The sequence below is a fragment of the Pan troglodytes genome, chromosome 4 (genome assembly GCF_028858775.2).
Source record: "Pan troglodytes isolate AG18354 chromosome 4, NHGRI_mPanTro3-v2.0_pri, whole genome shotgun sequence".
Classification (NCBI taxonomy): domain Eukaryota; kingdom Metazoa; phylum Chordata; class Mammalia; order Primates; family Hominidae; genus Pan; species Pan troglodytes.
In genome coordinates this window covers 162,587,009-162,610,131 of record NC_072402.2, presented here as the reverse complement: position 1 = coordinate 162,610,131, position 23,123 = coordinate 162,587,009, and the positions used below count along the sequence as shown (strand labels likewise).

Here is a 23,123-nt window from a genome sequence, read left to right as displayed (position 1 = left end):
CAAAGGACATGAACAGATAATTTTCTAAAGAAGACATACATGTGGCCAACAAGCATATGAAGAAAAAAGCTAAATACCACTGATTATTAGATAAATGCAGATCAAAACCACAATGAGATACCATCTGGCACCAGTCAGAATAATTATTATTAAAAACAACAGGTGCTGGAGAGGATGTGGAGAAATAGGAACAATTTTACACTGTTGGTGGGACTGTAAACTAGTTCAACCATTGTGGAAATCAGTGTGGCGATTCCTCAGGGATCTAGAACTAGAAATACCATTTGACCCAGCTATCCCATTACTGGGTATATACCCAAAGGATTATAAATCATGCTGCTATAAAGACACACGCACACGTATGTTTATTGCGGCACTATTCACAATAACAAAGACTTGGAACCAACCCAAATGTCCAACAATGATAGACTGGATTAAGAAAATGTGGCACATATACACCATGGAATACTAGGCAGCCATAAAAAATGATGAGTTCATGTCCTTTGTAGGGACATGGATGAAATTGGAAATCATCATTCTCAGTAAACTATCGCAAGGACAAAAAACCAAACACCGCATGTTCTCACTCACAGGTGGGAATTGAACAATGAGAACACATGGACACAGGAAGGGGAACATCACACTCTGAGGACTGTTGTGGGGTTGGGAGATGGGGGATGGATAGCATTAGGAGATATACCTAATGCTAAATGATGAGTTAAAGGGTGCAGCACACCAGCATGGCACATGTATACATATGTAACTAACCTGCACATTGTGCACATGTACCCTAAAACTTAAAGTATAATAATAATAATAATAATAAAAGAAAACTCAAAATAACCTTAAAAAAAAAGTCAAAAATAACAGATGCCGGCTAGGTTATGGAGAAAAAGGAACACTTATACACTGTTGGTGAGCGTGTAAATTAGTTCAACCATATAGAAAACAGTATGGTGATTCCTCAAATATCTAAAAACAGAAATATCATTCAATACAGCAATCCCATTACTGGGCATATGTCCAGTGGAATATAAAGCATTATATCATAAAGACACATAAATACATGTGTTCATTGCAGCACTATTTATAGTAGCAAAGACATGGAATCAACCTAAGTGTCCATCAATGTTAGACTGGATTTAAAAAATGTGGTACATATATACCATGAAATAGTATACTGCCATACAAAAGAACATGATCACATCCTTTACAGGAAGACAGATGGAGATGTAGGCCATTATCCTTAGCAAACTAAGGCAGGAACAGAAAATCAAATACTGCATGTTCTTACTTATAAAGGGGAGCTAAATGATGAGAACACATGGACACATAGAGGGGACCAACACACACTGGGGCCTATTGGAGGGTGGAAGGTGGGATGAGAGAGAGGAACAGGGAAAATAGTGGCTTAATTCCTGGGTGATGAAACAATCTGCACCACAAATCCTTATGACACAAGTTTACCTGTATAACATACCTGCACATTTACCCCAAACTTAAAATAAAAGTTAAAAATAATTAACTTTGAAATCAACTAAGCTTCAGAAACATTTACTGAAGATAAATTGTTGTTGAGGATTTTGTTTATTTGATAACTTTACTCTTTTCTTATGCTAATTGGTCTATTTAGATTGTCTTCTGGTATAAATTTTTGTAGTTTATTCTTTTTCTACAAATTAAAAAAATCCAATTTTTGAGATTAATTTATATATTCACATATAATTGTAAACTATCTTCCTCTAAATGACTATCTCCTATTATCAGTGTTTTCATAGTTTTGCTTTCTCCTTTTATTCTTACCATTTTTTATTTTATTATTTTTAAAAAACCAGCAAATTCATTAATTCTGCCTTTTTGCTAATTCATTAATTTCCCTTTATCTTTACTAATTCTAACTTATTCTTTTCTTTACTATTTCAATTTGACCCTTAAGTCATTTAGTTTGTGTAAAAACCAGGCACAGATCTACCACTTGAAAAGTTGTTAGGATGGATAGTTCCTATTCTTTGTGAAAGCTCCTATACTATGTTTAATCTCTACATTGGAAGAGTCCTAGACTTTGTGGGATGACTAGAAATTTTAGACACAGAATCCGGGAAGCATGGCACGTGGTGAAATTGTATTATTTGAGATGATCATAATATGGTCACCATGGTTAAAAAATGTAGAGATGTTTCAAACCAAGTAAGGCAGTGCCTCTCTGACAGGGTAAAACCTCAATCCATCCTGACTGCTGAGCTCACTGATTCAGAGTATGCCCCAGTGAGAGAAAGGCATACTCTCACCAGGCATCAAGTGTTAAATGGAATTCAGCTTAAAGATGCCTTGGGCCAAATTCTATTTAACACCCAGTCTTTACCTTTACTGATTGAACTGTAAACATCATCTCAGGTGCTCACTATAAAATCTCTTGTAATAGGTTTTTTCATTCATTATTTAGTAGTTATTATTTTCAATTATCCCTCAGTTTGTGCTCATTTAGCTTTTTTTTTTTTTTTTTTTGGCAGAGTCAAAAGCTAGTTCACTGAGAAAAGATTAACAAAATTCTGGCAAGATTGATTTTTAAGAAAAAGGGAGAAAAGAAAGAAGAAAACCAAAGAATAACATTAATAAACTATTAGAATATATAAGACTACAGAGAATAAACATATAAAATATTTTACTATAAATAACTTTTTTGCAAATAAATTTCAAAACATAGAATAAAATATGTAAGTAGACAGACTTCTAGAAAAATTTACCTTAAAAAGCAGCTAAAAAAGAGATAACCTAGAGCATATTATAAATATTAAGTCAATTGAATCAATCATTAAACATCTTTACACAAGTAAATACCTGACCCAGATAGTTTTTAAAAAGAACTCTAATATAATTTGATCATTACATGTATTTTTAAGACAAAAGAAAATGAGTGAATACTCTCAAAATTTTTGAGGATGATATAACCTTGATACCACAACTTAACAAGGGTATTAGAAGAAAGAAATATCACAGACCAAATGAACTTATGAAAGTAAATGCATGCAGAGAGCTAATAGCTGGCAGGGAAAAGGAGCCCTGGTATAAAACACAAAATTACTATTATATACTAATTTTCTAAAGCTGAAACCAATTCTCTGAGGGGATTTCTTGGCAAGAAAGTCTAAGTAGACTGGTGAAATTTCCACAGATTTCATTTGGTGGCATATATGTGCACAGAATTTTAGGGAAATGATATATGTCTTGACAAAACAGATATAAAGATTACATGCCCCGCCCCTACAAAGGTGCAGGAAATCAGAAGATTCCTGAAAAGCCTGTACCCTTTATGGCCAAAGAATGATCAAATTTAAATAAAAATTACTTCCAGATAAAAAGAAACTCGCTCTTAGGAAGACTATTGGTAGGAGAATCCAAATTGAACAAGATAGTAATTAGAATGCAGGAATAAGAAAGAATCAATATTCAGATAAATGAACGTGGAGAAAGATTCACAGAATGTGAACATCAGAATATGGGCATGGCCACAGAGAGGCCATTTTTTATTAAGTGTCATGGCAACAGCAAAGGGGGACCGCTAGTGATATTTCTACTACTACCTTTATAAGAACACCTCTTAAAGTATAGAAAATAACATTTAATTTAAACATGAGGAAAGGAAAAAGGTTGCAATTGCACCATATATGAATATATTGTAAGAGAAAAGAAAAATAACTTGACTAAACCAATAACAGTTAATTAAGGCATAATAGAAAAATAGAGCCATTGAGTATATGGAAATGCTAACATTAAAAAATTGGCTAAACAAGCTTTGAAAAAATATTAAAAATGAAGTGAAAAATTTAAATTAGAAATAAAAAATGTCAAAATAATATTTTTGAATAATAGTGAGGGTAAATAATAGTAAGGGAACTGATGAAGCTCAAAAAAAAAAACATAAATATAGATAGATTCATAGAGAGAGAATTTTAGAAATGAAGAGAAGACATGGCTGAGTATGGTGGCTCACCCATATAATCTCAGAACTTTGGGAGGCCAAGGCAGGAAGATTGTTTAAGCACAGGAGTTCACTGAAAAAAAAAAAAAAAAACACATAATAAGAAACAATATAAATAAGAATAGAAATATTTTAAGTAACAACAATGAAAGGAAAGGGAGAAATATGAAAATAATCAAATAGAAATGGAGAGTAAAATAAAAAAAAAAGATATGATCAGGCCAGGCGCGGTGGCTCAAGCCTGTAATCCCAGCACTTTGGGAGGCCGAGGTGGGTGGATCACGAGGTCAGGAGATCGAGACCATCCTGGCTAACACGCTGAAACCCCGTCTCTACTAAAAATACAAAAAATTAGCCGGGCGAGGTGGCAGGCGCCTGTAGTCCCAGCTACGCGGGAGGCTGAGGCAGAAGAATGGCGTGAACCCCAGGGGGCGGAGCCTACAGTGAGCAGAGATCGCGCCACTGCACTCCAGCCTGGGTGAAAGAGCGAGACTCCGTCTCAAAAAAAAAAAAAACAAAAAGATATGATCAATTAAGAAAACAAAGAAGGTCCAATGAATACATAATTGGAGGTCACAGTCAAGAAACCCAAAATAATGGAATAGAACAAATAGTAAGATATACAATTACACAAAATATTCCCCAAATTAAGAAGCATTTGAATATATGTGTAGAATATGAACATTGTGTACCTGGAAAAATCAGTCTAGAATTGTCAAAACCAAAACATATTCTGGGGAAAATGACTGCATTTTAAATATAAAAAAACTATTGCATTGTAAATATAAAAAAATTAATATCTGTGGACATTATACAAAAATCATATAGTTCCAAAAAAGGTAAAGAAATTCATCTATCCCAGCAGTTCTTAACAAAACACAATTGAAACACAATTGAACCATATATTAAAGTTTCTTTTTTTTTTTTTGAAAGGGAGTTTCACTCTGTCGCCAGGCTGGAGTGCTGTGGCGCAGTCTCAGTTCACTGTAACTTCTGACTCCCTGGGTCAAGTGATTCTCCTGTCCCAGCCTCCTGAGTAGCTGGGGTTACAGGCACGCACCACCATGCCCAGCTAATTTTTGTATTTTTAGTAGAGATGGGGTTTCACCATGTTGGCCAGGATGGTCTCGATCTCCTGACCTTGTGATCTGCCTGCCTTGGCCTCCCAAAGTGCTGGGATTACAGGAATGAGCCACTGTGCCCAGCCATGTTTAAGTTTCTTAATGAAAAATATAAGACAAGGATTCCATATCCAGGCAGAATTACTTTTCTTCTGTAATAGTTATAGAAAAATATAAGCCTTCAAAGTATCAGGAAATTTTGTACTCATAAAGCTTTCCTGAAGAAATCATTCAAGAGAAAGTTTCATACAATCAAGAATTTTTTAGGAAAACTTCACACTAAGGTCTACTGTTGAGCATTTTCCTACTCAACTATACTACCAAAACTACATAAAAGGGGTAAAGGTCACAGAATTTTAGGGAAATTATATATGTCTTGACAGAATACATATTTAAAAAAAAAACAACTGCAATACAAGGAAAGAATGCAAAGAGAATGTCTAATTCAAAATAAGTTTATTGATTGGCTTCTATTGTTAATTGTAAATAGATAATGTCATTTAAAATTAAATATTAATAGGCCAGGAACTGTGGCTCACACCTGTAATCCTAGCACTTTGGGAGGCCAAGGCAGGTGGATCACCTGAGGTCAGGACTTCCAGACCAGCTTGACCAACATGGAGAAAACCCATCTCTACTAAAAATACAAAAATTAGCCAGGCTTGTTGGCACATGCCTGTAATCCCAGCTACTTGGGAGGCTGAGGCAGGAGAATCGCTTGAACCCAAGCGGCAGAGGTTGCAGTGAGCTGAAATTGTGCCACTGCACTCCAGCCTGGGCAACAAGAGCGAAACTCCATCTGAAAAATAAATAAATGAATAAATAAAATTAAGTATTAATAAAAGAAGTAGGAGAGTAAAGAAGAAGTTATAATTAATTCCTCAATTGCCCACAGTAGGAAACAAATTAATAGTATCTTAAACCCAGGAAGCTAATTGCATCATTATGATGATAACTACTAGAATAAAAATACAAAAATTTCTGAATACCAAAAGATATAAAAAAAGATTATACATAAAAGATTTCATAACATAAAATAACATGACAGAAGTAAGAGCAAATGTATCTGTTGTATCAATACAAATTAACTCAAAGCAGCAATGGAAAAAAATTTAAGCTAAACATAAAAGCAAACTATGCATATACAATATTTTTCTAAAACTAAAATGAATAAATTAAAAATTAATGAATGAGTATCCCTCATGAACACAGATGCAACATTCCTCAACAAAATATTAGTAAATCAAGATCAATAGCACATGAAAAAGATCATACAACGTGATCAAGTGATATTTATCTCTGAGATGCAAAGATGCTTAAATATTTGCAAAAAATAAGCATTACACACCATGCTAAAAAAAGAAGGATAATAATCATATAGGCACTTCAATATGTACTGAAAAAGCAAGTGACAAAATGTAACACTATTTCATGAATAAAACTCTCAACAAATTAGGTGTAGAAGGAAGCACCTCAACGTAATAAAGGTTATGCATGACAAACCCACAGTTAACATCATACTCAAAGATGAAGAGTTGAAACTTTTCCTCTAAGATCAGGAGCAAGATAAGAATGCCCACTCTTACCACTTCTATTCAACACGGTAAATATCCCTTACATTGATTTGAATCTCAAATGGAAAATGAAATTCTTCTTAAGTCTGAGCTTCATAAGATGAAGGTAAGGGCCACTTTGTTATTTTCAAATATAGCAATTAAGTTGTCTAGACAGACAAAAAGATTCTGGAAATCAAGATCCACTGAAAACCTGGTACTAATCACCTTAAAAATGTACACTATAATACTTTAGAATTTCACAGGTGGAAAAATGTGAAGTGTGTTTATACTATTTGCCATAAGCCAATTTTATCTACATCAAGCCATATGGTTTGGGAAACTGGGAGTTTTCAGTAGAATTCAGAGTGCAATTTAACAGTGCTGTCTGAAAACAGTTTATACAGAGTTTATAAGCCATTCTAAAACACATCAGGGATTTTTTTCTTTTCTCTCCCTTTTTAAAAAAATAATATACACTACCATACTGATATTTTAAAACTCTATGCACTGTGTTTTTGTAATTTTCTGAAAATTGCTATGTTGCTACACTGATCTACATAAAATCGTGTAAGGCATAGACTGCATGATTGGTAATTTCTCTTCTTATGTATAAAATTAGAAGCACTTAATGTAATATATACTTAATTATTTCAAAATATTAATTGTAATTTTACAGTTTCTAAAGTATTGCTTAATTATACCTATCAAAATAAATATTGCTGTCAAATCATTCAGAGAAATTTATAAAGAAATCTGATAAAATTACATTTCAACTAATTTACAGATTATATTGGGCAATTCTGTTTTTGTTATATCTACAGAACAACTTGATATGAGAGCCAGAAAGTTTTGTTTTATGACTTTTCTTAGAGTATTAACTATATCACATGCACTATAAAATATCAAAGGCAATGTTACTTAGAACATTATTCTAAGATTTCAAGTTTGACTTTAATGTACTCCTTAGGCTTTCCGTTTTAGTTAAGGTTTTGTATTAGCTCAAGTAAAGCAATTAGATTAACAAATATACTGAAATAAAACTTGAATACACTCATACAAAATTATTAATTCAAAAATCTTTTAAAATATTGCAAAATATCCCAAATAATAAAGGGAAATGTGACTTGCCTGCAAATTCCTTCTGGAAATATAAAACTTTATTCCTCATATCTACTGTAGAATTCCTTAAGCTGACAGTGAAACAGCAGGAGAAAAGTCAAATTTACACCAAATTGATTGGTTTGGAAACAATCACTCCTGTAATTAGGATAGGTCAGGAAAAGTTTCTTTATAAATAATTTATCAGAAACTACTCTATAAAAACCTAGGAAAATGTCAAGCCAGGTGCAATCTTTTTAAACTATCCCAGTATAAATCAATTAAGGTGCTTTATTTTGACATCTAGTGTCAGTATTTACCAAACGTAGATAGACAAGTCCATCCCTGCAGCATGCATTTGCAAATAACTTTACTCATTAATGTTTAATTAAGACAGAGGAAAACTGTCCTTGATATTTTGCTGCAATTAGTGCTCTCTATACCCCACTGACTTCTCATGATGAATTACTTTTCAAATGAAAAGTGAAGTGATTAAAACTGGAGTCACTCCATCTAGTATGCATCGCCCATACCTCATTTTAAAGAGAAAACCAAATAGAGCCACACACAGTGAAAAGGCAAGTGAAATTATTTGCTATTTTCGATGTCAACTGTGAAGCTACTTTCTGGTCATGACTATGAAGTGATATAACATGTAAATCCCAAAATATTACTATTAAATCATAAAGTCACAAAACACCAGAGCTTTAGGGGATTTAACCTCAATTTAAGACACTCCACAAACACTAAGTGAATTATGAAGGTCACATAATTTTCTGCATTGTATTCTAATAATTTCACTTTTGTTTTAATATTTTACTGTTTTAAAGAACTTCATAATCCATTTTACAAAATGTCTTCATTTTGCCAAACAGCCAAAAAAAAAACACTGCATAACAACAACAAAAACCTGAAATCTGAGAGATCAGTTGACTTATGCAATGTTACACAAGAAACAAGTGATAGATCTGAAAATAAAATGTAGTTGTTCCTATGCCCATATCCTTCCTCCTACTCTCTGCCCAAGTTTGTCTTCATCTTAGTCTGGAAGAGCAAACATAGTATGGGAAATATCTATGAACTCTCTGATCATATTACTCAGATATGATCCAGGTTGGAACATTCTTGAAATAGCATTTTGTTACCCATATGTTTTCTGTGATATTTCATACTAACAAATCAATTAAGTTGTTATTAGTAATAGCAGATAACTATTTTGTTTATTTTAATATACTTGTTTTTAATTATTTTCCCAATTCTAGAATTTCTCCTCAGATATAACTAGTAGCCTGACAACTAGATTCACCAACAGGTGGGTTATGCTTGTATGATACAGTGAATTATTTGTCAACATAAAAGAATTCTGAAATATCACATATAATTCCCTATCTAAATTCCTTATAATTTACATTGGAAGATCTGGCCAACATGTGCTTGCATGATCACATGAATACAATCTCTCAGAGCTGAGTAGCACTGGGTCACTTTGAATAGTGCATGTACTCCTTGGTTCTCCACAATCCTCACCACTCCTTATTACTTCCCAACATCTGGGCTTTCTGTCTGTGACCATTTAAGTTCATGTTTGTACTATTGCTTTTTAAATACTTGTTTGCCTCACCAATTTATCTACCTGCCTAGTCCCTGGAAGCTTATGCATTTTCAACTCCTGACATAATGGCTGTAGGGGCAAAACCACTAAATGAAACAAGTCAATAAATTTACACACACACACACACACACACACACACAGAGAGAGAGAGCGCAAGATTTTGAAATTATATAGCATGAGCTTATTTACAACTGGATTAAAGAATTATTTTGTTTATAAATTGTTTACATATTGAATGGCCATTAAAATAATCTCTACAACATGTAAGCTGAATTTAAATATAATATTTGTTCTTTAAAATCATGAAACTAGTGGGTGAGCATGCATTGCCTTTGCTCAAAATTGCAGGAAAAGTCTAGGATCTTAAACTGGAAAGGTTATAAATTAATAACTTTCAGTCATTAGTTCTCAAAGGTATATTTGCATGGGTTACATTAAGGTCATGGGCTAGGAAATATCAGTGGTAGGGGTATGGTATGGAGAGTGAGTGGAGTTATCTGAAGAAACCAGACGCATTTTCAGAGAAAGATGCAGGTCAGGTGTAAGTCAGTCTGGCTGGAGTAGAGACCTGGTTATGTTGAGGTTAGAAAAGCCATTCAAGTAGATACTGGAGAAGCCTAGCATCCAGAATTTTAACTAAATTGCTTACTTTTCTGAAACATAAGCTTTTGTATTATGGTTACACAAAATAAATGAGATTATAGTATATCTTCAAATTGTATCTTATTCTCACAAAACATAGTATTCTGTTTGGAAAATGGTTGCCAATACCATCTTCACATGTGACATTTCCTGCGGTCTTTCATCAACGGGGAAGAAAACACTCAAATCCTGACATTGGCTAGGGATAGGTTTAAACTCTAACATGATCTCAAATGATCAAGATGTAATAAACCTATGGCAAGTTGAGAAAACAGGCACTGAGAAAATATGATCAGACCCTTAATAGGGGCCTCACTAATTGTTATCATAAGGGTGCCACTTATGATAACAATTCAAAGACCTTGAGCTATCAAGCAGGTTTATTGATGGAGAACTCTTATCAGAGCCCCTGCTGTTAGTTCTGACAGATTTACCACACGTGGCTGCACATGGCTATACCTGTACCCACTCGAGTGTGTAAGAAGTGTCTAGTGCTGAGCCACTGAGAATTCACCTCAGTAACATTATAATTGCAAACCAAATAAGGCAAGCCTGTTAGGAAAATTACCCACATTACTACTGTTGCTTTCTTCAATGTAAAGAATCATGCTATTTGAAGATATATACATCTGATGCTCTCTCATTACAAAAGAAAATGTTGAGAATGCTCTTTGGGTTAGTGAAATCCATCATAGACAGGATTTTTCCTTTGCACATAAAGAGGATACACACTTAGATTATATCAAAGATTGAATAATATCCAATATAGGAAATATTTGTATACATTTTCTACATACCTGAGAAATCAAAACAAAATGTTTAAGGAAGGAAGTCAGGGCTTGAAAACAAGCAATACTCTAACAGCTAATAGCCAGAATCTTGATAATATAACAAAAATTTTGCAAAGGAGTCTCAGCTAAATTTAGGACACAAGATTTTAGAATTGTGTCATGTAATCCCTCTTTTAGAAGTTAGATTATTAGTACATTGGGAAAATAACATTTTAGGACTTTAACATCTTTATTCAATTCATTATTGAAAGAAAGAATGGTGTGCTTATTAAAAACTAAACAACACAAAAAAATGGACTCAAATTTAAAAGATCCAAATTTGAATCGAGTTATTCAATATATTAGCTAGACATTTCATATTTCTGTATATAAATTAGCATAGTGTATGACATTAGTATATATTCTCAAAAATAGTGTTATATGTAATGCATATTATGCACAATTACATAAAAATGTAAAATTTATAATGTGCCCATTTAAATTTTTAAATATGGTAGGTTTATGTTTGTATATATATATACACACACACAACTGGATGGTAAACAATAATTTTTCCCCTTCATTTGATTCTAGAAAATGAACTAATTTCAAAAATATATACACATACACACACACACACACACATATAAAGCCACTATATAGAGTGATTTTATATAGATATATACAATTGATTATCCATAATACATGATATCTATACAAAATATATACTATCTGTATAAAATCACAAAATGAGTTGTGTAAGTTATCCACAATCTGAGGAATTCTGAAAGGAATTATGATTATGCTTCAAGATAAGATACGTATACTTCTTAAAATTAAATCCATGAAGCCAATAATTAGTATGGAAGAAACAGAAGAGAATCACTAGGAAGTAGAAATAAAATCTTAAACATTGTTTTGGAAACTATCCAGAGAGTTGGTTATAGCCCAGCATTACCTACGGATTCTCTGGACAAAATATTCTGTAAATTCTTTGCACAAAATAACCATTCAAATAGAGCTTTATAGTGGATTCTTTATTTTCTACATTACTTAGAACTACAACTAAATGTTAAAACATATTGCTAAGATTCAGAGGAGTATAGCCTTGCTGTACTTTAGAAGGCTAGCTGAACATGGAGCCCAGACTCCATTGCAAAATCCATGACTCCAGATCGTTTTCTGTTGTTGTTGTTGTTATTGTTGTTTGCTTCAGCATAGCCTATTGACTTTTGGTTCTTTGTGTTTCTTTTTCCTTGAATGTGCATTCTACGGCAAATATTATGGCAGCCTTTTGCAATCAAGCTCAAAGTCAAAATTGCCTTGTGTTAGAGATATATTTGGGTACTTCTACCCTCAAAATCTTACAAATTAATTCTTCTTTGCATTTAGGGCAGAGCTCTGATGCTCCAGCTTCACACCACTAATACTATTGGAATACTTGCCCTTGCTGGCCTTATATAGTGTTATCCCTTGCATGCAAACAAAAAGTTCTGGCCCCACATCCCCTGGATAAAACTGCAAGGTGCCATGTGAGCAACAGTTCGATTTCAAATCAATACCTGCAATTATGACAATCTGCACTTGCTCCTTTTGATTTGGGGATCATAAGTAAAGTCACTTCTTGGTATTTCTAGCCACAAAATTTTAATGCACACTTCTCTTTTATCAAGAGTGACCATGGCCTTTCATTCACCATCAGTTTCAGCTTAGAAGGGTCACTTAAAAATGAGTTTTCCATGTAGCACATTACCATATTGTATTGTTTCATTGGTCTAAAATGTATCCTCCAACTTAAGTAAAATCTCATCAAGATACACTGCACAGGGAGAAAATAAACAAAAGGAATAGAAATATTATTTTTGCTACATAAAATTTGAAATACATTGAGAAAATCTTGGACTTACCTTGATGTAAGCTTGTGCTTCTACTAGAAGAAATGGGGATGACTACACGAGGACATATCTTTCAGACATAACTAATCAATATTTGAATTACCCACTGAACTTCACCCCTATGGAATTGCTTTGTCTCAGTTCAACTATTTGGCATGACATAATAGGAATGTATTATAAACCAATACAAAAACCTGTCCTACAAATTTGTCATTTTTTTTTCTCTTGGAATGTTGAGAATATTAAAACTGTAGGTGATATAGTTTCTTTTTTCATGGTGGCTGACAAAAAGCTTTGAGCAAAAATAATGAGCAATTTTTAGCGTATTGAAGGAGATTATTATGGTTTATATTTTACTTTTACCTTTATTCTTGGTTTCATTTTAATATTGCCATTTTTCTCTTTTTACTAAACCTACTTTTAATTTATTTTAACTTGTTGTATTTTATGTGTCTTCATAATTAGTAATAAACCTTTTCTAAAATAGGGCAGAATATAAACTAATAGACGATTCCATGTATTTCATGTCAGACAGATCCTTTCATGTTCTGTCTCCAACTTCTCTTGGTAGGCTTGCCTCCTGCCATCTTTTCTCATGCATTCTTTTTCTATACACTGTGATTTTCTTATAGTTCCCTGGACACACTGTCTGATACTGCTGAACCTTGTCTTATAATACCTTTCCAATATTATTTCCCAGTAAAGAACATGCTTAGGATTGAACTCAAAAGTTACCCTTCGGTGATTCGTGGAATGAATTAATGAAAGTATGCAGCTGGAACAGCATCTGTGAAAATGAAAGGTACATTCATTTACTTTGCCTTTTCTTTGATTTATCTTACTTTAATTCAGTAATTTATAAAATATTAATTTCTCAATATACATAATAGAATGGTTATCTTTCAAAGAAACCTAACTTTAAAAAATACCGTATTAGAAGACAAAAGTCTAAGAGATTGTATAAGTTCAGAGATGTATGTACTCTCCACTGTACTACAAAGTTATTTTCATTACCATTATGCACTTTTAATAAATCCTTATTTTCTGATGTGTTTTTAATGATTTTAACAGAGTAAACTCACTTTAAAAGGCAGTTTGAATTTTTCAATTACTGTGGAATATTGTTTTACCAAATACTAACTGAAGTTAGGCAATCATTTTCTAGGCAGAGATTTGTAGTGTGGATGGGTTGACTGCATTGACTCACTAAAATAGGATTTGGGTAACCAATTCAAACAAGAGTAACTTTTCCAGGATGACTCAAGGCAAAAGCAATGTGGGATAAATTCATCTCTGAATTTTTCATGTTTTTGCACACATGACTGATGTACATATTATCCTGAAGCTCATGTCTGCTTTTTACTGAAATATTTGTTCTGCTTTACTTCGGGCTAGAAGAAAACTGGAACCCAAGTGCTCCATTGAGGGGAAGGCATTTCCCATGTAAGTGCCGACTTGCTCATGTGATTTTTTCACTGTATTTATCTATTTATGGTAGGGATCACAAGTAGAAGGTATTGGCCCTTTGAAGAATGAACACTGCTGTCACCCTCCATTTCCTATAAGATGTCACAGCTGTGACAAGGAAGGGTTTATAATGGCACAGTTCGGTGCCTTCATAATTTATTCTTTCTGATTTTATGCTCTTTTAGTCTCCTGCTCAACCATCCACTAACAAGCAGTGATATTAGCCAATAAATCAAAGACGTCTGCTTGTCACCACCAGATGCTTGGCCACATCGCCACCGATTATGAGACATACAAAAGGACAATTTCATGTAGAGAGCTCAGCAGAGTTGTTCCACTGATATTCTGTTTGATAGAAAACTAGTTTGAGGTGAATGTAGTAAAATTCAATAACTTTTATGCCTTGCAGCAATGAAGAACTAAGTTGAAATGAAACTGGAAAGTAAATTAGGATCTCACCTTCATGATTGTTCCTTTTATGATTCCAAATCTCTTCCTTTGTCACTTTGATACAGGTTAAAGAAGAAATATCTTAATATACTCTGTTTATTTTGCTAGGTTTAAGAATTTATCTTTCTTTTCTAAAAGCACCAAATAAGACATTTATATCCACCTATTAAATATACTTATTAAAACGTATTATTTCTAAACAAATACAATAATATTTGTTTGAATTGTAGTCAGTGTACAATGACAATATGATTTTATTTTTTCATTAATATTAAGACCTGCTGTAAGCTAATTAAAACCATCTATTAGGTATTAATTGCTTATATTTTCTTTTTTTTCATTATTGAAATTACTGGTCCACCATAATGTACATATACCTTTCTCTGTGGTATAAACAAGAACAATAACAGCAGACTAAATGTATAGAGTTCACATAACTATGCCCAATATTTTAGGAAATCCTCCTCAGCATATATTAAACTTTAAAAGAATACATTAAGTTTATATTTTTCCTTTAAATTAAATAAAGTAGAAAAGCAATGTCCGACTGGTTTCATTTTAATAAAGAAGTTTCTAAGTTTTTCTCAACGGAGAAGTTAACCATATTTATACATTGAATATATAACTAGATTGTTGACTTAGCATTTTTGCTATATTGACAATTTATTATAGAACAAGTTGTAAATTAAATTTTAATATGAGCTACAAAAAGGCATATGTAATGATGCTTTATTTTTAATTAATATGGCTATGTTTATCTTGTGACTACAGAAGCTGCCCTTTCTTTTTTCACATCTTCCTTTGACTTTCTCGGGGCCCTAAAAATGCCATTCAGAAAATAAGTGAGTTATTCCACAGTGCCTCAGTTTCAGTTACTAACTCTTGAAGGCTAGAAAAATCATGTCTGTTATTTTGTTTCCTTCCATTTCTTCATCTTTCTTATTTTACAGACATTTCTAGATTACCCTTTTCAAATATTAATTCATTTAAACCTCCTCAGAATAACAGCTTGAACTTTCCAAAGTGCATAAATATAAGAACTTTTTAAAGTAAAATGCTTTTTGTATATATTCAAATAATAAACTTGCATTTTACAGTTCCATTCAACCTAGATAGAGATGCTATATCACTGTGGTTGCTTTGTTGTTGCTGTTGTTTTGCTGTGATTTATACTATGACTTTTACATTGATATTTCATGAGAGTTTCATTTCCCTTCAGCCTAATAGGAATCCAAAGGTGCCATCTATTTAGAAAGCTTTAGAGAGAGAAGATAATTCACTTAGAAATGTGTGCTTGAAGTTCTTTTTTATTTCTCTGAGCTACAGAATTATTAATTAAGTATTTAAGTACCACTTTTTTTTTTTTTTTTGAGATGGAGTCTCGCTCTGTCCCCCAGGCTGGAATGCAGTGACATGATCTCAGCTAACTGCAACTTGTGCCTCCTGGGTTCAAGGGATTCTGCTGCCTCAGCCTTCCGAGGAGCTGGGACTACAGGTGTGTGCCACCACGCCTGGCTAATTTTGTATTTTTAGTAGAGATGGGGTTTCACCATGATGGCCAGGCTGGTCTTGAACCCCTCACCTCAGATGATCCACCTGCCTTGGCCTCCCAAATTGCTGGGATTACAGGCATGAGCCACCACGCCACCCTTAAGAACCACTTTCTAGTCTGCAAAGTTTTTATAACTTGTTTTGTGTCTCACATTCTTATGAAGCATAAGAGTAAATGTCCAGTTATATTAAGCACAAGAAACCAAGGAAGCACTCTAAAAGTATACTGAATAACAAAGTAGAAAAAATAGAAACCTTAGGAATATTAAGAAAGTGATAAATTACAGCACAATTTGGCTTATGCACAACCGCCATAATAGAATAGGGATTCCTGCTCTCATCTCAAGAAGTGTGTCGGCATGTATTGCCCTGCAGTAAAAAGATAAGAAATGACTTAAAATTAAAAGAACTACAAAAACACAGAAAATGAGAAGATGATTAAGGATGTGTGCAGTATTTACCTTTGATGAGACATTATTAACACTATTTTTTTCCAACTAAGGCAAGTGATGAGTTTAAGTGGATTTGATGGAGTTACTCAAAATCAATGAAAGCCAGTTAAGTGTTTTTGTTTTGGTGTTTGATTTTTGTTTGTTTGTTTGTTTCCCCACCAATATTGAGAACTTGGGAAACCCAGAAGAATTTAGAATGAATGCAGCATAAAGCTAGCAATATCAGTTCAAATTATTGGTATCATCTCTCCATTATTTTATTCCTTGCCTCAATAACATGCTTTGTCTGTAGGTTCTATGATACTGGGTTGGGTGAAAAGTATTGGCCACCTGTTATCTTGAATGTAAACTCAGAGATAACATTTATGAAGCTGTCTCGCTCTAATTACTTGTGTTGAATAAGAGTCCTGATTTACTCTGTATCCTTTGTGAAGCATCTATAGGTATCATTGCTATTTCATCTTTCATCCCCAGGGATGTGTGTGAAACCTGCACTGAAAGCACTGAGAGGACCATAATATATCAAGATAGAAGAGGTCTGATTCTTCCCATTGGCAGGAGAGACCACTGTCCTAGGCCCAAGTATAGGTTGTCAACCCAACAGATGATTTTCTAGTTTCAAACATATCTAACAGAGGTAAAATTCCTTTACAAGCTGGGATAGGAGAGAGTTACAAATGTCTCTTACAAACAACAAGGGAACAATTCTTTTGCATCATCTTCCATGTCTTTTAAAATCTTACTAATCCACCATTCCAGGAATGCTTGTGACCATGACTCTACGAATCATGGATTCCATCTTGATTTTCTCCTAATGGCTTTACCCAAGTAACAATCTATTGACATGTAATTTTACTGATAGCTCAGCAGCACAAACGCACCTTCCTCCGAATTCTGCACCTTTCATACTCTGACTCTAAAGCAAAACTCCATAACAATTTTCTTCTCTTTCTCACTCCCATCATCACTCCTTCTGAATCTCTGTCATTCTTCTTGCCTGCACAATGTATCTGTCATTGATCATACATTGTGTGTAGCATTCTGATTAGAGGTGTGATCTGGACCAAATTTTCTAACCTCTATTTTCTTTATCTATAAAATGAGACTAATAGTAACATATACTTCAAATGCTGAGATGGGGGTTAAATGAACTAATACTAAACTTTACTACATGTAAAGGGCTAAACCAGAGCTAGATGCATAGAAACACACTGCTGAATAAGTATGGGTTGGTGTTATTATGGTGGCCACATTTTTTTTCTAGAGCATATTATTTTTGTGAGTATGTATTAAGAGGGGTAATCATGTTACTTATCTATTAATTTAAATTAGAAAGTATAAGAGTAAAATGTACTATTTAACAGTTGATTTATGTCAGTACAAGAGTCTCTGATTTTTATGTATCAGTAAACCAATAGTATAAACCACACACTAAACAAATTTCTAGGTTCATGCAAGCTTTATTGAATAGCTTCATTGCATGCAGTATCATTTAGAATACTGTTATGATTCAATTGCAAATGCACCAATAATTATGTTGAAAGATTTTAGGCTACACAACTTATCATGTGATAGAATCAAGCAAATATGATAAATGTAACTGACATATAATTTGATTAGCATAATATATTTAAGTTACAAAATTTAAACTTGTTTAATAAGAGAAAACATGAAACCATTATTAGAAAAAATAAAACTGAGAATATTGGAACTGTTCAATAAATTATTTCTGTGCTGGGCTTAGTCCTCGAACTCTATAACCATGAAAAATACCACGGCCTCTCTGGGCCAGGTATTTATAGACTGTTTTAATTAGTATTTTTCTATTCCACTAGAGTATATGCTATTTGAAAGTAAGTATAGAGTCATTCACTTATTTAATCATTCTTTCATCACCAATAGATCACTAGCATCTAAATGAGTGCTCAATAATGTAGTATATTTTTGTAGGAAATGAATGATGAATGACCTTCATTTTTCATCTTTAGGTAGGTCCAGAGTATATAACCTCTCAGCTCCAGAATTTTAAAATATTATGACAGTATAATTAAAATATATCACAATTGATGCACATATAAGAAAAACAGAAATTCTTCTCTGCTCTTGCTTCTTTCTCTATAATCATACTTTTCAATTTTTTGAGCTCTATGTGAGTTTGACCACTCTATGGAGACAAATAGAGGGCAGAACTAAGTTTAATACTTGGATTAATACAATTTTCAACTCTAGAGCAAAACATATGATCATCATTGTTGCCACTTATATATTCAGTCATGTACTGTGGGCCAAAATCATTCCAGGTGGTTTACATATCTCATTAATCCTCACAACGACCTTCTAATGCTGAGATAGGAACTTCCAAATTAAAAATACGGGTACAGGATGAGAGATAACTTGTGTAAGATTTCACACTGCTGGTGACAATCAGGATTCTAAACTAAATCGCTTTGAAAGATCATGCTCATTTTACTTAACAATCTCTGATACTGATCATGAATGAGTTCACAATAATAAAGCCTTGCTTTGTATTTATAGTACAGATCTTCATGCTTCTCTGCACATAAATATCGATGTCACCATTTTAAAATACAAACTCAGAGAGAACCTGAGACACATTTGTAAACATGTTTTGCGTGCTAACATGTATGAAGGGGAAATTTATTCTTAAAAAATAGTAGAAAATGATAACAAATAGGAGAGATAGAAGGAACTATATTGAATTAAATAAAATGAATTGAATTGAATTGAAATGATGAATATGAATTAAAAATCATATACACTGACCTATTTTTGTAAATACCTTCATCTGCTGCTGAATTTAATGAAATATTTAACATTTCAGTACATAGTGAATTAAGTAAAAATTATACACATATATATATTTTTTAAACCAAAGCATTTAGGTCTTATTTTTCAACGTATGGTGTTTTATTTAAAGAGTGACCCTATTCCGTTGACTCCCTTTTCCTGTCCAATCTTACATTAGCTTTTTGAGCATGTTCAAGAATGTATGTTTCACTCCTTACCAAGTCCTGATCATTTGTGTCGTTCTCTGAAGATTCAACCTGGAGAGTCTAATCTCTAGTTGGCTTAGGTTTAAAAACAGAAAGTAGAAGCAGAAATGGCTTTTAATAGAATCATAACCCCCATGCAGCTCCCTTTTTAAAATGAAGACTTGGATGACATGCCTAAAATCTAAGTCAGTTCACAGCATGACCCATGTCTCTGATTTCCTATTCTAGGATTCTTTGAACCACACCTCACTTAGAAGATTCTGGAAGTTTCTTCAGGTGGCGTAACAGACAACTATTCAAGTCCTGGAAGATCACTGGAGCTGTTCTGAACATCCTCAGTAGTATTAAAGTACATATTGATTCATTTTAATATCCAGGGTATTTACATTTCTATTATTAAAACAATACAGGTATAATTTTCCACAATAATATGTTCTTAATAACCAATTTACATATGCATTTACTTTAACTGTAAAAATAACTTTACCAACTTATTTGGTATTTTTTGTGTATGTAATATCTAATCTGTGATGGCTCTGAATAGCAAATAATTTAATATATTTTCAATTTCTAAAGTATTTTCTTCCTCATGTAGTAATCAACTGCATGACAATTTATTATCAAGCACATATCCAGAATTATGAGCCAATTTTCTTTCATCTGCTATTATATAATGTCATTAATTTTGTCTGAGATGTAATTAATTAAATAAAATACAGTAATTTATTTGTAAATCACAGTTTGTCTTCACATCTTAAAACTTTTCTCCAAAAGTAATAGCAATTTCTAGACTTTCCGTCTGCTGAATATTACTTGGGTCTGACTGACATTCCATGGTGGACAGACCTTAAGGTGAATTCCAATGATCTCTGCCTCCTTTGCTCCATGCCATTCATATTAACCTCCCACTGGAGTGTGGGTGGGAACCAAGACTTGCCTTTAATCAAAAGAATGCACAAAAGTAATGGAAAGCCAATACCACGATTATGCTGTTATATAAGACATACTTCTCCCTTTCTCTTCCTCTGTCACTGCCTTCAAAGAATTGAGTTGCTTTGAATCCTACAGCCAAAGGCAAATAAATTCTGCCAACAACCTGAAGGGCTTGGAAGAGGATCTTCCCTTCTTTCATCAGTCCTCCAGATGAAAACACCTGATTAACACCTCGACTGTAATCTTACAAGGGATCCAGCTATTCCATAGCTCAAATCCTGACCCAAAGAAACTGATATTAGAAATGTGTGTTGTTTTAAACCACTGTGCTTGTGACTGTTGTTGTACAGAATATAAAACTATTTCAGGCTGGGTGCAGTGGCTCATGCCTGTAATCCCAGAACTTTGGGAGGCTGACATGGGTGGATCACTGGAGGTCAGGAGTTCGAGACTAGCCTGGCCAACATGGTGAAACCCCGTCTCTACTAAACATACAAAAAAATAGCTGGGAGTGTTGGTGGGCACCTGTAATCCCAGCTACTCAGGAGGCTGAGGCAGGAGAATCGCTTAAAGCCGGGAGGCAGAGGTTGCAGTGAGCCAAGTTCGCGCCACTGCACTCCTGCCTGGGCAACGATAGTGTAACTCCATCTCAAACAACAACAACAACAACAACAACAAAAATATTTCAATTATTTTCTTAATTTTCCTATTTCCTGGAATTAATGATCTCACTATCATGAATAACTTTTTGGAGCTGGGGATTTCTAGAGTATTTCTGTCTCTTAATTACTACTAAATATCTTAGACCATTATTTGAGAACCAATATTTATTGTCTATAAAGACTTCTAAAATAACTACAAATTCTCATCTACACACAGATGAGTAGAATAACTGAAAACATCATTTTTGGGAATCTAGACTTTATGACTTTGTTTTTGTAATCTGAAATAAAGCTTTTTATTACTAAAGTTTAAATTTGCCTCTTTTTCAGTCCCTAGTGCCATTTGATATAGCAATACCTCTTTATGGTTCCTGTAAAACTATGGCTGATACACACATATGGTTTTTAGGGGACTTATACAGTAGTAGGTTTACTCCGTTATAATTTTTCTGAGAAGGAGGAAGGAGAGAGAGACAGTTGCCTTTGAATTCTCAGGATCCCTTCTGGATCAGTTTTCATTTGTTTAATTTCTCTGGATTTATTTCCTTTTTGGTTTCAACACAGCCTGAATTCAAGGGAAAAAAATGAAAATAATATCGAAGCAATTTCAGATGCAATCAGCTTTAGGGTATCAGACTTAAAATCTACCATAACATATGGCTCAAGGACAATTAAAAAAATTGTTAGATACAGGAAGGAAGCATCAACAACAGGAGGCAGTTCAACGTAGGGGACATAATTAGAATGTGAAAAATTAAACTTTATATTCTTACATATGTAGGACAAAATAAAGGGAGAAGAGAGTTAATATTTAATGAGTAACTACTTTGTGGCAAGCATTGTGTTAGGCCTTTAAACACCAAAGCTAACATGGTAGCTTTGGACAAATATTTGATAGATAGTAAAAAAAAGAGGCCCAAGACATCCATTTTCACCCTTGACCTATAAATATCTGGCAGTCATCACTCCCATCCTAACAACAAGGAAAAAAGCTGAACAAAATGAACATCAATGTCTTGTTTTGGATCCAACAAAGAACAAACCTCCACTCTGAAATATGGAATATCAAGTGATTTCAGAGAGTCATAGCCAAGATCTGCTTACCTGGAGTAGAGGATGCTGGAGTCATAAACTGGTAGGAACACTTAAATGGTAATTTGGACAAGTTTCTAGAGGCTAAGTATGAAATAGAGTGAAAGTCAGAAAGTTCAAGGGCCCAGTGGGTCCTCACAAATTTATGGGTTTACCTCAAAGAACTCCACTAGGTCCTCACAATGGAGAGCCAAAAAACATGGCTTTATGGCTCTGGCAGAGGAAGACAAAAGTAACCATTTAGAAGTCTGTCCAAAACATTCTGTATAATGAAAGCTTACTCTTTACTGGAGAATACTTTACAGGATCATTGTCTCACCTGGGAGAGAGCCATTTCCCTAAACGCAACCCCTGCTATCCCTTCATCTAAGGGGGGAAAGTCTAAGAAACACTTCTGAAGGTCACAAGACCAAGGGACACAGGCCCACTAAATGAGTGAGGTTTAATCATAAGATTATAAAATGAATCCACTCATCCATTGTTTACCACCACAACAAAAGAATTCCAATTTAATAGCAGTGGATTACAGATGAAATAAGTGTAAGATGCAGACTCTAAGGAAGAGTTTTTAGGGAAACCCAGAGACAGTAGGAGAGACAAAAAATAAAAGCACTAGAGGAATTTAAAGTTTCTGGTACCGTATAGCACACATTACATACAGCCAAACTAATCTAAAGTCTGAAACAAAAGACCCACTTACCTCAGTCCTACTATTTGATATATTGTTTCAGGCTTTCAACAACAACAAAAAATAACGAGTTATGCAGACAGGAAGAACAAAACATGGTCTGAAAATACAAAGCAAGAATCAGAAGCAGACTCAAATATG

The 23,123-nt window shown here is 33.7% G+C and overlaps 1 protein-coding gene across 8 annotated transcripts in view; it reads right to left on the bottom strand.

Annotated features, from left to right (window-relative positions):
* The window catches only part of TENM2 (teneurin transmembrane protein 2), a 3,953,434-nt gene that overhangs the window by 3,326,292 nt on the left and 604,019 nt on the right, over nucleotides 1-23,123 (bottom strand). For 6 of the 8 annotated variants that reach the window (XM_054685270.2, XM_054685273.2, XM_054685274.2 and 3 more), the window contains one exon: nucleotides 13,409-13,460. The exons of the other annotated variants lie outside the window; for them this stretch is intronic. The gene's annotated coding sequence lies outside the window, so the exon portion shown is untranslated. The remainder of the gene's footprint in view (nucleotides 1-13,408; nucleotides 13,461-23,123) is intronic. 8 annotated transcript variants of the gene reach the window in all.